The sequence below is a fragment of the Pan troglodytes genome, chromosome 5 (assembly GCF_028858775.2).
Source record: "Pan troglodytes isolate AG18354 chromosome 5, NHGRI_mPanTro3-v2.0_pri, whole genome shotgun sequence".
NCBI lineage: Eukaryota > Metazoa > Chordata > Mammalia > Primates > Hominidae > Pan > Pan troglodytes.
In genome coordinates, this window is record NC_072403.2 from 157,358,055 (window position 1) to 157,371,708 (window position 13,654).

At 34.4% G+C, this 13,654-nt stretch overlaps 1 protein-coding gene across 1 annotated transcript in view; it reads right to left on the reverse strand.

Annotated features, from left to right (window-relative positions):
* The window catches only part of EPM2A (EPM2A glucan phosphatase, laforin), a 345,250-nt gene that overhangs the window by 92,940 nt on the left and 238,656 nt on the right, over window positions 1-13,654 (reverse strand). The window lies entirely within an intron of this gene.

The window sequence follows — 13,654 nt, forward strand, 5'->3', positions numbered from 1 at the left end:
CAATGAGAACACATGGACACATGGAGGACAACATCACACACTGGGGCCTGTTGATGGTTGGGAGGCTAGGGGAGGGATAGCATTAGGAGAAACATCTAATGTAGATGACGGGTTGATCGGTGCAGCACACCACCATGGCACATGTATACCTATGTAACAAACCTGCACGTTCTGCACAAGTATCCCAGAACTTAAAGTATCATTAAAAAAAAAAGTTTAAAAAGAAAGTAGTGGGGATGAAGTTATGGTGACTATTTATTAGTTTTCTTTCTGCTTGTTCATTTGTTTATGCAAATAGTGTTAAGTAGTTATCAGGTTAAAATAATAAGTTATAAGAGAGTATTTGAAAGCCTCATGGTAACCTCAAACCAAAAAACATACAATGGATACACACACACACAAAAAGGAAGAAACTAAATAATATCACCAGAGAAAATCATCTTTACTAGAAGAAGACAGAAATGAAAGAAGACCAGAAAACAAATAACAAAGTGGCAGCAATAAGTTCTTATTTATCAATAATAATATTAAATGTAAATGGACTAAACCCTTCAATCAAAAGACAGAGACTGGTGAAATGGATGAAAAAACAGGAGCCATTGATCTGTTGCCTACAAGAAACATACTTCACATATAAAGACACACATAGACTGAAAATAAAGGGATGGAAAAAGATATCCCATGCCAATTGAAACCAAAACAGAGCAGGATTTGCTATACTCATATAAGACAAAATAGATTTCAAGACAAAAACTACAAAGAAGTTGACTTGTAGACAAAGCAGTTGACTACATGGGATAAAGGGGTCGAGTCAGCAAGAAGATAAAACAATTTTAAATATATATGCACCCAACATGGGAGCACCCAGGTATATAAAGGAAATATCATTAGAGCTAAAGAGAGAGATAGGCCCCAATACAATACAATATTAACTGGAGACTTCAACACCCCACTTTCAGCACTAGACAGACCTTCTAGGCAGAAAATCAAGAACAACAACAACAAAAAAAGAAAAACAGTCTTAATCTGTACTATAGACTAAATGGATCTAAATATATTTACAGAACATTTCATCTGAGAGCTTAAGAATACACATTCTTTTTCTTAGCACACATGGATCATTCTCAAGAACAGACCATATGTTAGATCACAAAACAAGTCTTAAAACATTTCAAAAAATTAAAATAGCATAAAGCATCTTCTCTCACCACAATGGAATAAAACTAGAAATTAATAGGAGGAATTTAGGGAACTATACAAATACATAAAAATTAAATATTATGCTCCTGAATGACCAGTGGGTCACTGAAGAAATTAAGAAGGAAACTGAAAAATGTCATGAAACAAATGGTAAGGAAGACACAACATATCAAAACCTGTGGGATACAGCCAAAGCAGTACTAACAGGGAAGTTTACAGCTATAAGTGCCTACATCAAAAAGAAGAAAAACTTCAAATAAACAATCTAATGATGTATATTAAAGAATTAGAAAAGCAAGAGCAAACCAAACCCAACATTAGAAGAAAAGAAATAGCATAGATCAGAGTAAAAATAAATAAAATTGAAATGGAAAAAAATACAAAACATCAATGCAACAAAAAGTTGGTTTCTTGAAAACTTAAAGAAAATGGACAAACTTTCAGCCAGACTAAGAAAAAAAGAGACAAGGTCCAAGTAAATACAATCAGAAATGAAAAAGGAGACATTACAACTGATACTGCAGAAACTCAAAGGATCATTAGAGGCTACTATGAGCAACTATATGCTGATAATTGGAAAATGGACAAAGTCTCAGATATATGCAACCTACCAAGATTGAACCCAGAAGAAATCTAAAACCTGAACCCATCAATAACAAGCAACAAGATCAAAGATATAATAAAAAGTCTTCCAGTAAAGAAAAGCCCAGGACCTGATGGCTTCACTGTTGAATTCTACCAAACATTTAAAGAACTAATACCAATCCTACTCAAAATATTCCAAAAAATGGAGGAGTAAGGAATATTTTCAAAGTCATTCTATGAGTCCAGTATTACCCAGATAGCAAAACCAGAAAAAGATACATAAAAAAAGAAAGAAAGAAAACTACAGGCCATTATCTCTGATATTGATGCAAAAGTCCTCAACGAAATACTAGCAATCCAAATTCAGTAATACATTAGAGAAATCATTCATCATGACCAAGAGGGACTTACCTCTGGGATGCAAGCATAGTTTAACATATGCAAATCAATCAATGTGATATATAATATTAATCAAATGAGGGATAAAAACCATATGATCATTTCAATTGATGCTGGAAAAGCATTTGATAAAATTTACTATTGCTTCATGATGAAAACCATCAACAAACTGGGTATAGAAGGAACATACCTCAATATAATAAAATTCATATATGACAGGCCCACAGCTAGTATTATACTGAATGGGGAGAAACTAAAAGCCTTTCCTTTAAGATCTGGAACACAACAAGGATGCCCACTGTCACCACTGTTATTTAACATAGTACTCTAAGTCCTATCTAGAGCAATCAAAAAAGAGAAAGATATAAAGGGCATCCAAATTGAAAGGAAGAAGTCAAATTATCCTTGTTTGCTGATGATGTAAACTTACATTTGGAAAAACCTAAAGATTCCACAAGAAAACTACTAGAACAGATAAACAAATAAGTAAAGTTGCAGGATACAAAATCAACATACAAAAATCAGTAGCATTTCTATATGCCAACAATGAAAAATGTGAGAAAGAAATCCAAAACAGTAATCCCATTTACAATAGCCACACATAAAATTAAATACCTTGGAATTAACCAAAGAAGTTAATGATCTCTATAATAAAAACTATAAAACCCTGATGAAGGAAGTTGAAGAGGACACCAAAAAAAATGGAAAAATATTCTATGTTCATAGATGGGAAGAATCAATATTGTTAAAATGTCCATGCTATCCAACACAATCTACAGATTCAATGCAATCTCTATCAAAATACCAATGACATTCTTCAAATAAATAGAAAAGAAAATTATAAAATGTATATGGAACCACGAAAGACCCAGAATAATCAAAGCTATCCTAAGCAAAAAGAACAACATTGGAGGAATCACATTATGTGACTTCAAATTATGTCACAGAAATATAGTAAACAAAACAACATGGTACTGGCATAAAAACAGACACATAGGCCAATGTAACAGAATTCTAACTTCTTAAGATGGATTCTGTTTCTCTTCTAACATAAGCATCTGTAGCTATACATTTCCCTTTAAGAAGCCTTTTCATTTCATCCCATATGTTTTATATGTAATATTTTTAGTTGTTATAGTTGTTATAAGTACTTATGATTTTCATTATGATTTCTATTTTCACCATAAATTATTTGAAACTGTGTATGTTTTCTTAATTTTATTTTTTACTTTTAACTTCATTGCATAAATACCAGATAATGTAGTCTGTATGATAATAATTTTACGCAAGTTATTAAGATCTGCTTTTGGCTTGATTTGTGGTCAGTTTCTTTGTATGTTATACTATGTGCTTGTTTCACTATGTACTTTTTGCTTGATTTGTGGTTAGTTTCTATATATGTTCTACTCTGTTCTCTAATTTGTGAGGTGCTGTGTTTTAAAATATTTTTTAAAAGCTTGTTATCTGTGTCACTTAAATTTTTGTCTTTACTGATTTTTGACCACTGGTTCTATCCATAATGAGAAACTATGTTTATCAATAGTGGAGAGAAGTAGATTGACGTCTCCCAGTAGTAAAGATCTGTCCTCTTCTTTCAGTATTATTATCCATTTTTGCCAAATTTTTTTATTTTAGTAAAATATATATATAAAATAAAATTAGCCAATTAGCCATTTTAACTATATATATATATGATTTAACTATATATATACACATATATATGTGTATATATATATATATGATTCAAGGGTATTAATTGCATTCACAATGTTGTGCAACTATCACCACTATCTTTTTACAAAACTTTTTTATCACCCCAAACAGAAACTCTATGACCATTAGCAACAACTATGTATTCCCATAACCTCTTATCTACTTTATGTCTGTACAAATTTGCCTATTCTAGTATTTCATATAAGTGGAATCATACAACATAGGTCCTTTTGTGATAGACTTATTTCACTTAGTACAATGTTTTCAAGTTTCATCCATGTTGTAGCATGTTTCAGAACTTTATTACTTTTTATGGCTCTATATGCCACATCTTGTTTATCTTTTCATAAGTTGATATACACCTGGTTTGTTTTCATCTTTTGGCTATTGTAAATAATGTTGCAATGAATACTGGCATACAAATATCTGTTTGAGTCCCTGTTTTCAATTCTTCTGGGTACCTACCTAGCAGTGGAGTTGATGAGTCATATGACAATCCCATGTTTAGCGTTTTGAAGGACCACCAACTATTTTCCATGGAGGCAGCACCATTTTACATTCTCACCAGCAACATAAAAGGATTTCAATTCCTCCACATCCTTGCCAACACTTTTAATTTTCTTTTTTAAAGAAAATTATAGCCATGCCAGTAGTTGCAAAGTGGTATCTCATTGTAGTTTTGATTTTCAATTTTGTAATGATTAGTATTGCTCAGCATCTTTTCATGTGACTATAAGCCATTCATATATCTTCTTTCAAGAAATATACCATTAAATTGTTTGCCAGTTTTTAATTGGGTTGTCTGTCTCTTTGTTTTTCAGTAGTGTATTTGTTCACACTGCTATAAATAACTACCTAAGACTGGGTAATTTATTTAAAAAAAAAAGAGGTTTAATTGACTCACAGTTCTACAAGCTGTACAGGAAACATGGCTGAGGAGGCCTTAGAAAACTTTCAGTCATGGTGGAAGAGGAAGCAGGCACATCTTACATGGCCAGAGCAGGAGGAAGAGAGGGAAGGGGGAAGTGCTACACACTTTTAAACAAGCAGATCTTGTGAGAATTAACTATCACAAGAACGATCCAATCATCTCCCACCAGGGCCCCCTTCCAACATTGAGGATTACAATTAGACATGAGATTTGGGTAGGAACACAAACCCAAATCTTAACAAGCTGTAAGAGATCTTTTTATATCTTGAATATTAATTCCCTATTAGAAATATGATTTGCAAATATTTTCTCCCATTCTGTAGGTTATCTTTTCGATTTCTTCACAATGTCCTGTGATGTACAAAAGTGTTTGACTTGTACAATCAAGTCCAATTTACCTTTTTCCTTACTATATCTTGAGGCTACTTAGAGACACACACATATCAAAATGATAGACCTTTTGATTAAATGAATCTTTTCAATTGTATCTGATAATATTTGACAGCTTATTGTCATTTGCTTATTTTTATGATTTCCTCCTATTTCTTTAAATATCTCTTTTACAACTATGGGTAATTCTAATCTTTAGTCTTTTGGGGTTTAAATGTATTAGCAATTATTTCTGGTAACTCTTCTTCATGGCAGCTTATTTCCTTGTTTATTTGGTGATCTTTAATAATGAGCTCATAATTGGATATTTTTATGTGGAAAACCTATGAGTCTAAACTGGAGTTGCATGGGCCAAAGAAAATTTGCATTTGCATCTTTTGAAAGTTAAGAGCATTTGTGCGCTGGGAACAATCTAGCCCCTTAAAGTTGTGTGGACTAATGAAGAATTTCCACTATCAGCATTTCCACCTTCAACTGTCACAGGATTTAATCTCCCAATGGATGGTAGCACCAGAAAAAAAACAATTGCCCTCAGGGCAACCTTGGGGCTTTCTGTGATTGCTTTTTGTTCACTAATCTTTTATATCCTTTGGATAGTGGAGAAGGATGCCCTCAAAGATTTCCTTTATTTTTTACTTTTAAACCAAAAATAAATTAAAAGGCATATTTGTTCCAAAATAAAAGTTTATTTTTCATTTGTTTGTTTTTTAAACTGGAGAATTTTCAGAAAATTTATTCTGCCATATTGCCAGAAGGGAAGGTCCAAAATGATCGGTTTCTAAATATCACACTATTTCGAGGATAAAATAGATTGTTGCTTCAGGGAAAGCATTACCAGTAGCTGCCCTTGATGAGCTTATTAAATGCTAGGTTTTGCTCATCAGGGATGCTAATTTAGTAGCCTAATTGTTATAGTTAACTATAAGGGGCCACCTTGATAATGGATCATCTGGCCCCAGTCAGGTCTTCAGATAACTGCAGCCCAGGCCAAGACCTGACTACAATCTCAGGAGAGACCCTGACCCAGAACCACTCAGCCAAGCCGCTCTCAAATTCATGACATGCTGAAACTGTGGGATATAAGTACTTGTTGTTATTTTAAGCCACTAAGTTTTGTGATAATTTATTATACAGAAATGATAACTAATACATACTGTCATTATTAAAATATTAAGATCCATTATTTTTCTAACAGAAAATGTGTACATATAGTCTCTAGATTGAAATCAGTCTGATGCTGTAGTTTCTTTAAGGATAATTTAGTGAGACCATAAACAACATATTTGGATGAATACATAAATAAGGACCAAACCATGGTCATTCACTAAGTCAATCATACAAATGCTTAGAAGCAAATCTTATGCCTGACTCAACAGAAAAATCTACACTACCTGTAAAAAAAGGCATCATAAGAAACTGACAAACATGTTTCTTATTCTCTTTCTCTCAGGGGAACTACAAACATCCAACTAACAGAGTTCTTCTGTGTTTTGTGTGCACATTTACATTTTCTCCTGAAAAATAAAAGCAGTGCAGAATTTGCAAATGATAATTTCAGATTCACGGTGATTTCAGTAGCACTATTAGTTGTGGCAATGATAATAAATTATATCGTTAGTTAACAGAATGCCACTCAGCAATTTTTTCCAGCTTTAACACTAAGGCTTAAAAGAAATTATGCTGGAAAAATGCAATTTTTTGCTTGATCTACTTTTTATTACAGCATGTAGGTGACAATAAAGGCTGTTAAAAGGTGGTATGTTTGATCACAGTCCATGGGTACCAATAAAGAGCCTCTATTTATTTAAATAAAAGTAATTGCTGCTAGTGTAAAATGAAAAAGATACTCTATGTAATCTTTATTTGGACAAAATGAGGACTGGGCCATTAGTAAGCATAATGCATGAAAACCTCACATGCACTTGGAGAGAAGCCTTTGTTCAGAAAAAAATGGCAACATTCAGCTACTTGAAGCAGAAATTTACTGAAGCCAGATGATAGAAAATACAATGAGAACCCATTTTGCTTTACGAATCTCTGTTTTAGATCAGCATTAACAACTACAGTCAACTTTTGGCTCTCTATTTGTCACTCAGCCATACTCTTTGTTTCATTGCATTGATTATTTATGTCTTAAATTATAGCTATTCTTTTTTTTTTTTCTGTGGCTTAAAGAACAGCTTCAAGGGCAAGCATGAAAGGAAATTTCTGAATTGAGTGAGTACTTGGCTGTGCATGCAGCTCCAAAAGAAATAAAACTGTTTGTTGTCTTGACACACACCTTAGGATCAATTATTCTCTCAGTTAACGTAGGCCTCATCAATTTATTTTCTGTATACTGGCACAGTATTGACACGATGTTAATGAGAAAAGCAAATGGGAGAATGTAAGCTCCTCAAAGTTTCTTTCTTTTTTTTTATTTTTTAAAAATCAACAGTGTCTTTTAGCATGAAATAGCCCTTATTATTTAAACCTGCCTCCTAAAGTTAAAAGTAGCTTTGACAAGCATTCAATTAAATCTTCTGTAGCACATAAGCCAAGTGTCTAGCTAGTCCATGTTTGAATTCCTCCAGCATTACTCAGCTTTCAACAAACACAGGTAGCTAATGTTTAGTCATCATAAATGGAAGAGTTTCTATACCTCTCTGAAACAAAGATAGCTAGCTTGGTTTTCTCCCTGCTTAAAACAAAGCTGGAAACTTACTCAAAGTTTTTTAGCCTCTTATATTTGAGGTTAGAATTTAAGGAGGTAAATCATCAATCTGCCATGTCCCTGAAGACTAAAATGTAACTGATGATATTATTTCATTTATTCTCTTACCTAAATGTAATGACTAGAACAACCTCATACTGTTGAGGAAGTGAATCATCCAGAGATAAAATGTGTTGCTATGCTTTAGGGTGACTTTGAATCAGAACTCAAGAGAAGAGAAAGCAATTTCATATTAGTCAAGAACAAGCTGTGATGTTAAACAAGGATGCCCAAGCACATAATTCCACACAACAGTCTTGAAAACACTAGCTTCTCAATCACTTCTTTGTTTTGTACCCAATTTATCTGTCATGCTGTTTCAGCTAACACCATGATCAAGCCTTTCATCTCTAGTTTGTTGCCAAGGTATCTCACACATTCAGTAATGACTTCAGCTCACTGGAGGCTTGCCTCACGAACCCTAGCCCTACTTGGGTTTCTAAAAGTCTGTCTGAGATGGAGAAGAAGCATTAAGAAGTTAATACATCTAACAAATATATCTTTCTAATGAGCAGGCTATACCTTACAACACCATGCAAAAATTTAAAAAGATATAAGTCTATCTTGCTACATGACAGAATTCAGCTTTTAGATTAATAGGCTGGTTCTTTCAGAAACCATCACAGTATCATGTCCCTGATCAGAAACAGCTGAAAATTCTATTTTAGTAATTCTGAATAGTAAGTAGATTTTCTGCTGTTCTTCTGTAATGATTTAGGATGCAGACAACTGTGTTTAGGTAGCAAGTTTTCAGTCCTGTGATACATTTAGTTATGCTTTGGTTTCAGGCCCCCTAAATATACTGACCCCTGTCAAACAAAGCCTTAGAAGGTATACTCATGATTTTCTGTTTTTTTTTCTAAAAGAGCACCCCAAATATTTTATGAGCTTTAGTCCCCATGAAACCTAGATCTGCCTGTGCACTTATTTGATGGACTAGGTATTCTGGAGAATTTTTTGAAGATCCATGTTCACCACCCCCAAAAAGATAACAATCCTGTTGAAGAAATAACATATATACACACCAAAGAATCATCTGTTAGTATGAGAAAGGTATAGTGTTTGGAGTCAAAGACATAATCTCCAAATCCCAGCTCTGCCATCTACATTCTGTATGTAATTATAGGACAAATATATTAACTGCCGGATCCCTTTAAATCATGCAAAAGACAGACATAAATCACTGGATTGTTCAGAGGATTAATAAAAACAAATATGCGAAAACAAAATGTCTTGCATTTACCATGTCCACATAAATGTTATTTGAATCATCGTATCTCAGGTTTTATGAGACCTTAAAGAAGATCTATTCAACATTCAATATTTGGACCCTCTCTATAATATCCCCAAGTCATGGTTGCCTATCTTCTGCTTGGCTATATCCAGTGATAAAGACTAAGGCAGTCCACTTCATATAATTAATTACTTAAATATATGGCATAAGAGTTTCTGGTTTTAATTTTTATTGTTTTTGTTTTATTTTGGTATTCAGGTATAGATGTCTGATTAATGACATTAAAAATATATATATATTATATATATATAGTGTATATACTAACATTGAGGAGTGAGGTATTGGCTAGAAATTCCCTTTCAGCTCTCTCCCACATGCTAAGGTACTATCACAAAACCAATGAAACAGTGGGTTCCCCAGCACACATTATAGCCTGAGAATGGAAAGTTGCCTGAGATCCAATTTTGGGCCAGTATATAAAATTGCAATAGAAAAATGTATAAGGCCTGAGAAGGAATGGTAAGAGTGAAGAGGGGCAACAAGGTGAGAGTAGTGTCATGGAAAATCAAGGAGAAGTTTCAAAAGAGGACATAGTAACATCAAATGCCACTGAGATATTATTCTACAACATGTTCTGATAACTATAAACCAGATTCGGGATCCATGAGATCACTAGTGAAGTGGTGGGTAATTGAGTGGGAGTGAGTTTTGAAGCCAGAGCATGAAGACAAAAAGCAGAAACTCTTGGCCTTTACTGGCAGGGGGTGGGAGAGGATAGCATTCAGGCAGCACTTCAGAGAGAGAAGTGAATGAACTACAAACCGCAGGGAAGGAAGCAAACAGGGTTGAAAATACCTACAGAAGATTAAATGTCACATGGAGTGAGGTGTTGGTCCTGGGACAGAGGATAAGTGATGAAATTCAGAGCATGGAAGTCTGGGTTAACCTTAAAGCAGAAAAGGGATGTTCTGCCCTTGCAATGAGAGAAATAAAATATGTATTAGTCTGTTTTCATGATGCTGATAAAGACATACCCAAGACTGGGTAATTTATAGAGAAAAAGAGGTTTAATGGATTCACAGTTCCATGTGGCTGGGGAAGCCTCGCAATCATGATGCAAGGCAAAAGGCACGTCTCACGTGGCGGCAGACAAGACAGAATGAGAACCAAGTAAAAGGGGATTCCGCTTATAAAACCATCAGATCTTGTGAGACTTATTCATTACCATGAGAACAGTATGGGGGAAACTGCCCTCATGATTCAGTTATCTCCCACCAGGTCCCTCCCACCACATGTGGGAATTATGGAAGCTACAATTCAAGATGAGATTTGGGTGAGGATACAGCCAAACCAAAGCCAAGAAATTTCATGCTGTGAGCCGTGGGTTGGCTGAGAGTTTCTAGGCACCTACTAGTATGTAGACCAGGGCAGCAACTGCTGCCAATACTTAAGAGTTCCAAATAGAACCTTCCAGAGGGGTTGCCCCAAAAGGTAAAGCTAAAGCTGCCAGCTGTAGCAGGCTGCAGATGAAGGTCACCCCAGAAGGACTCTTCTCAGGTACTTGAGGTGGGAGGTGCTAAGGATACTCACCTCTAAACATTATCTTTTTATTTTTAAGTCAATGTTATTATGCATATTTAAGGGCTACAACATGATGTTATAGCATACATTTATATAGTAAAATCATTACTAGAGTAGATCACATTAACATGTTCTTCTTTTCATATAGTTAGCTATTTTTCCTCTGCTATGACAAGAGCAGCTATAATCTACTCATTTAGCAAATATCCCTAATACAATACACTGTTTTTAACTAGAGTCATCATATTTTACATTAATCTCGGGACTTGTTCATCCTACATAGTTTCTACTTTGTATCTTTTGACCTACTTCTCCCTTTTTTCTCCCCCAAACCCACTAACCACGGTTTTATTGTGGTTCAGTGTGCTATCTTTATATATTTGACCCTATTTTTTAAGATTGTACATATAAGTAAAATCATGCAGTGTTTTTCTCTGTGTGTCTGATTTATTCTTCTAGATTCATCCATGTTCTGGCAAATGAAAGAATCCTCTCCTTTTTAAAGCTGAATAATATTCTATTATACTATTATACATTACATATGTATAAGAGTTTATTTTTTAACTTTTATTTTAAATTCAGGGGTACGTGTACAGGATGCGCAGGTTTGTTATATAGGTAAACATGTGTCATGGGATTTGTTTTACAGATTATTTCATCACCCTCTTATTAAGCCTAGTATCCATTAGTTGCTTTTTATCCTCTCCCTCCTCTCACCCTCCACCCTCCAATAGCCCCAGTGTGTGTTGTTCCCCTCTATGTGTCCATGTGTTCTCATCATTTAGCTCCCACTCATAAGTGAGAACATTGTACTTGATTTTCTGTTTCTGCATTAGTTTGCTAAGGATAATGGCCTCTAGCTGCATCCATGCCCTTGCAAAGGATATGATCTCATGCTTTTTTACGGCTGCATGGTATTTCATGGGTTATATGTACCACATTTTCTTTATCTAGTCTAACCTTGATGGGCATTTAGGTTGATTCCCTATCTTTGTTGTTGTGAATATTGCTACAATGAACATATGTGTGCATGTGTCTTTACAACATATGGATCATATGTTCCTTTGTATACATACCCAGTAATGGGATTGCTGAGTAGAATGGTATTTCTGTCTTTAGGTCTTTGAGGAATCGCCACACTGTCATCCACAATGGTTGAACTAACTTACACTCTCACCAACAGTGTATAAGCATTCCCTTTTCTCTGCAACATCGCCAGCATCTGTTATTTTTTCACTTTTTAATAATTGTCATTCTGACTGGTGTGAGATGGTATCACATGGTAGTTTTGATTTGCATTTCTCTGATGATCAATGATGTTGAGCTTCTTTTAATATGCTTCTTGGTCGCATGTATGTCTTCTTTTGAAAAGTGTCTGTTCATGTTCTTTTTGTTTCTTGTAAATTTATTTAAGTTCCTTATAGATGCTATATATTAGACTTTTTTCAGATGCATAGTTTGCAAAAATTTTCTCCCATTCTGTAGGTTGTCTGTTGACTGTGTTGATAGTTTCTTTGGCTGTGCAGAAGCTCTCTAGTTTAGGTAGATTCCATTTGTCAATTTTTGCTTTCATTGCAATTGCTTTTGGTGTCTTCATCATAAAATCTTTGGACATGTGTATGTCCTAAATGGCATTGTCTAGGTTGTCTTCCAGGGTTTTTATAGTTTTGGGTTTTATATGTAAGTCTTTAATACATCTTGAGTTAATTTTTGTATACGGTTTAAGGAAGGGGTCCAGTTTTACTTTTCTGCTTATGGCTAGCCAGTTATTGCAGCACCATTTATTGAATAGGGAATTCTTTCCCCATTGCTTGTTCTTGAAAGGTTTGTTAAATATCAGATAGTTGTAGGTCTGTGGTCTTATTTCTGGGTTCTCTATTCTGTTCCATTGGTCTAGGTGACCGTTCTTGTACCAGTACCATGCTGTTTGGTCACTGTAGCAGCATGGTATAGTTTGAAGCCTGGTAGTGTGATGCCTCCAGCTTTGTTCTTTTTAGTTAGGATTGCTTTGGATATTCAAGCTCTTTTTAGGTTCCACATGAATTTTAAAATATTTTTTCTACTTCTGTGAAGAATGTCAATGGTAGTTTGATAGGAATAACATTGAAGCTATGAATTGCTTTGGGCTGTATGGCTGTTTTAACAATTAAGATTCTTCCTACCCATGAGTATGGAATGTTTTCCCATTTGTTTGTGTCATCTCTAATTTGTGTGTTTGTGTGTGTGTGTGTGTGTGTGTGAGAGAGAGAGAGAGAGAGAGAGAGAGAGAGAGAGAGAGACTTTATTTTCCAAGTAATATTGATTAAAAATATTTAGACATTTATTTTTAACCCCACAGTTTAGCACTCTTATTTATATGGCTTTAAAAGTTATAGCACAAGATCTTTACATTAAGGATTGGGGGAAAAGATTCCATTAAAAAAAAGCCTGATAATTATATACATGTTTTTCCCTGTACTTTATTTTAAATACATTAATTTTTAAATGATGCTCATCTTTTTTTCATCTGGTAGTAAAATACTAGTGCAACTTTCAATCAAAATAAAGTTTACCACAGAGGTAAATAAATTTTCCCAGTTGAAATTGGCACTTCGGCTGCCATTAAATAAAATTTCTTAACCTAACTTAAGCGAAAAATAACTCGTGGTTGTTATTATAGGCAAAAATATAAAGTACTATAGCATTAGCTGCATTGCTCCTTATGACACAGACTTTGAAAGAACCAGATGCTTTACAGAAGTTTAGCTGGTTTTGAAACGGCACATGGGTGTGGATTTTCTTTTCTTAACATTCTAAAAATTTTGCCACCACCCCTCTCTCTGTTGCAGAGATAGCATCTGTGACTACTGGGGTAGACAACAACGTTTGT